Here is a 4292-nt window from a genome sequence, read left to right on the forward strand (position 1 = left end):
TGGGCGGCGCGGTCCCTGCGGGGCTGAGCGTGGCGGCGGGGACGGGGCTGCCCGGCTCCTGGGCCCCCTGGCACCTCCCGCCGCGGCCGCCGCCACTGTCCCTCCCCCGTCACCTCCGAAAGGGGAATTTTCCAGTTGGTAATTTCTGCTGCGTCAACGCCCGGCCCCAGGAGGCAGCCCCGGGGGCGTCCCGCGCCCCTCGTCCGCGCACCCCGCGCGCCCCGCGAGTCCTCCGCCCGCGCAGCCGAGCCGCACCCGGACCCGCCCGCGCCGAGTTTGCCAAGAGTCGGAACTGCGGGAGATGGGCGCGGGCTGGTCACCGCACCCTGCTGGCCTCGGGGGTCATTGTCTTTTCGGTGGCCGGACGCCGGCCCCATCTCCATTTTAATTACCAGCGGTTCCCGGCCAGGACCCTCGGGGCTGGGTGTCGAGGGGCGGGCGGATCGGACGCGGCGCGCGGAGCGCACGGGGCGCGCGGAGGGAGCGGGGTCGGCTTGGAGCCGCGTCTTTGTTTCGCTGTAAATAGACATGTCAGTTTCGCAGGGTACCGCGAGTCAGTGTCTGACAACTCAATCCCGAGGGCAAATGGGGAATATTTTGCTCCACCGGGAGGATTCAACCCAGTTGGGGTTCCCCGATCCCGCCAACAATTTCACTATTTGTTGTATTAAAGAACCGCACACAATAGGGCCGGACTGAGGAGCCTCGGTGGAAGCTGAGTGAGGCGAAAACAGCTAATTTCTTACATTGAACTAATATAAACAAAAGTTTGAGATCCTTGGCGATTTTTCTCTCGCTTTCAGCGCTGGTCTCTGCGGTGCGTTTGGAGGGTTACGGTCAAGATTGTTATCAGCATTAAGGAAATGCTAATTAGGACGCGGGTGCCGCGACGGGCGGGCGGCAGACACCTGTGCGCGCCGCGAGTACTTCGTGAGTCTGCATTGTGTCCATTCTGGGATCCTGCGTGCCGGGTTATCACTCGCCAACTTCCCGTTTGGTAAGAGGCTGGATGCAGCTGTAACGCTGGCCCTCGCGCTGCCTGTACAAGGCAGCAATGAGTGGAAACTAAGTTTGTTCTTCAAAAGGAAGATTGTGGAAGGGCTTATAGAAGAATTTGCCGGAAGAGGAAGGAAACAATAGTATTTTATCATAATAGGGTTCTTCCGTTAGGTCTACTTGGCGATCATATTGGATATGTTGATATGAAGACTTTAAGGGTGCATCAGCGAATGATGACAGTGTTTAGGCAGAAGTTATTGCAGGTGTGAGGAAGAATTTCACTGTGTCCCCTAAAAGGCTTGTCATTATTTTCATACACTTTATTGAAGGAGGAGGATTGAGTGCTGCAATGAGACATTCCTTTAGAGTGGTGGAAGGCACTCACTTTGGGGTTTCCAGAAATCCAAAATTCAGTCTTTCCCTCAGGCCTGCCTCTCTTTGACATTATTGTGGATCTAAGAATTTTGTTTTGCTTAAGCTGTGTTTTGATTTAGCTGCTTTTGTGTAAGCTCCTGTGCTCGGAACCACGTGCCAGCCCGCAGTTTGACGTCCGGGGCTGCGGTGCTCATCCCTTGCTGCTCATTGTGCCACTTCAGTTGCACCAGGGTTAGGTGACACACTGCCGCTGTGACTTCGGAAGCGTGGCCACATCACTGTAGCACAGAAGTCCAGAGACAGCTCCAGAGAGGAAGAGAAAATGCCCTTGCAGTGTGATACTCCCATGTCAGCTGTGTTATTTACAAATATTGTAAGCTGAATGAAGTTTTAGCAGTGAACTTTCTAACGTTGTCCTTATGTGGGATTTTTAAATTAAGGGAAATTGGGCCGCGCTGTCCCTGTGGTCTGCGTTTCTAGGGCGCTGCTCCGCTGTGGTGCTTTGTTCTCCATCAGAGGTCCTCGGCCAGTCTCCAGGAGCTGAGGAGACCCATTTAGTGCACTGGTTTAGAGAGCACCACAGCCTGTGAGCTTGAGCTCATTCCACACACTGCTGCCACTCTCTGTTCAGGTGCCCTGCTGGTTGCTTCAGGAAGGTTCTGGTTCACGTGCCTGTATCAGGGTTCTGCCACCTGTGAGAGGCAGTTCCATTTTGGAGGGTTGCATGTTCTTTGTTTTGTTTTTCTTGTACCGGGAATTGAACTCAGGACCTTGGGCTTGCCAGGCAGGTGCTTATTATACTGACCTATCTTCCTGGTCTGCGCTGCATGTTCTTGCCCAACTTTTATTTTATTTTATTTTTTTTGTGGAACCGGGGGTTGAACTCAGGCCCTTGCACTTGCCAGGCAAGCACTTATTCTACTGAGCCATCTCCCCGCCCCCCCCTTTTTTTTAGATAAGGTTTTGCTATGCAGTTCAGCTTGGCCTTGAACTCACTGTGTAGCCCAGACTGGCCTCAACCTCCTGACTCAGCCTCCCTAGTGCAGGGATTATAGGCCTAGACCATTACATCTAACTCTTCAGTTTTTACTTACCACATTTCCCCTTACATATCCTGGAATAAGAATGAACTATTAAGAATTGCCTTTGATGGGGCTGGAGAGATGGCTCAGTGGTCTAGAGCACCTACTTGAAACAAGCTTGGCAAAGCGCAGGGACCGCAGTTCGATCCCCAGCACCACATGCCAGCCAGACCCGCCCCCTGGTGGGCTGAGCTGGCCACACACACACACAATAAATAAATGTAATAAATAAGAATAAATATTTAAAAAAAAAAAAAAAAAGAATTGCCTTTGAATCTGTCCCCTCCCCTGGGAGAAAAAAAAAAAAAAAAAAGATTTAGGTTGCTGGAGTTTGCCGAATGGCCTGACTTCTAAGTACATGGACAGTTTCTGTTGAATCTCGAGCTGAGTGTGGAAACGCGCCGCCTCGTAGGGGCATGTGCTCCTGGCCTCTGGCTGCCTGTCTGGCTCTGAACTGTGCAGAGTGCTGTACCCTGAAGTCAAGAAATGCGGGAGCTTTTTCCTCCTTTTCTGCTTGACACCTTGGTGCCTCCTCTCTGTACTGGACTGTGGCGTTCTAGTTTGCACGTGATGACAGAATGTGTCTGACAGTCTTATTCGTACAGTGGACGAAAAAGAGGAACCTTTTCTAACAAACTGTTCTATTAAAGGTTAAAGAGAAGCAAAATTAGATTTGATCAAAGTATGATTACGTAAGTTTTTATGTTAAATAGTCAAGTTTCAATGGCATCATTTAACTCTTAATTTACATTAAAAATTAATGAGCTTTTTGTGGTTATTTTGTTTTATTTTGTGGTTTGAGGATCAAGCCCAGGGCCTCAAGCTTGCTAGGTAAGCCCTCTGCCACTGAGCTGTACTCTCAGTCCTGAAAATTGCAAAGTATTTTTTTTTTTTTTTTTTTGCGGGAACCGGGGATTGAACTCAGGCCCTTGCACTTGCCAGGGAAGTGCTTATTCCACTGAGCCATCTCCCCAGCCCCTTACAAAGTATTTTTTTATATTTTATTATTTTTAATGTATTTGTCACAGGGTCTCACTACGCACTTGGACTTGTAGTGATCATCCTGTTTTCAGCCTCCCTAGCACTGGGAATTACAGGTTTGCGCCACCACACCCAGTCCCTGTGGGACTGAGGTAGCATGTGATGCTGGAGAGCGAAGCCTGGTCCCTGAGCTTGCCAAAGCAGGTGTTTAGTCTGCTAAGCTATCTTGCCAGCCCTTGCAGAGTATTTTTAAATATTCTCTGGATTAAGAAACTAGCAACCTAGGACTGACCAGATAGCTCATGTAGACTAAAGTGCCTACTGAGGCAGAGTGCAGCAACTGGGGTTCAATCCCCAGCGTGCCATGTTGGCTCTGCCCCAGGTCATGCTGAGTCTGCGACAGAGACTAGGTGTGGCGGTGACTGAGCCTGGGCGTGGTGGTGCATCCCTGTGATCCTAGTGCTTGGGAGGCTGAAAATAGGATCACTACGAGTCCAATCTGTGTAGTGAGCCCCTGTAGACCCTGTACCAAACGCATAAAAACAACAATAAGAAGGAATTAGCAACCTAGCTGGGCATTGTGGCACTTACCTGTAATCCCTGCTGAGGGAGGCTGAGGCAGAATGACTTCAGTGAGTTGAGAGCCAGCCTGTCTCAAAAATAAAGAAGTAGTAGTAACCAAGTTTTTTTTTTTTTTTAATTATTTATTTATTCCTTTAGTGTGTGTGTGTGTGTGTGGCCAGCTCAGCCCACCTGGGGGCGGGGCTGGCTGGCATGTGGTGCTGGGGGATTGAACCGCGGTCCCTGTGCTTTGCCAAGCTTGTTCCAAGTAGGTGCTTTAGACCACTGAGCCAT

The 4292-nt window shown here is 50.4% G+C and overlaps 1 protein-coding gene across 1 annotated transcript in view; it reads left to right on the top strand.

Annotated features, from left to right (window-relative positions):
- The first annotated feature begins 935 nt into the window (after positions 1 to 935).
- Positions 936 to 4292, top strand: part of Zbtb46 (zinc finger and BTB domain containing 46) — a 61699-nt gene continuing 58342 nt past the window's right edge. The window contains exon 1 of the mRNA XM_023704282.1: positions 936 to 997. The gene's annotated coding sequence lies outside the window, so the exon portion shown is untranslated. The remainder of the gene's footprint in view (positions 998 to 4292) is intronic.

This window comes from Octodon degus, unplaced genomic scaffold (genome assembly GCF_000260255.1).
Source record: "Octodon degus isolate 3935 unplaced genomic scaffold, OctDeg1.0 scaffold00194, whole genome shotgun sequence".
Taxonomy (NCBI): Eukaryota; Metazoa; Chordata; class Mammalia; order Rodentia; family Octodontidae; genus Octodon; species Octodon degus.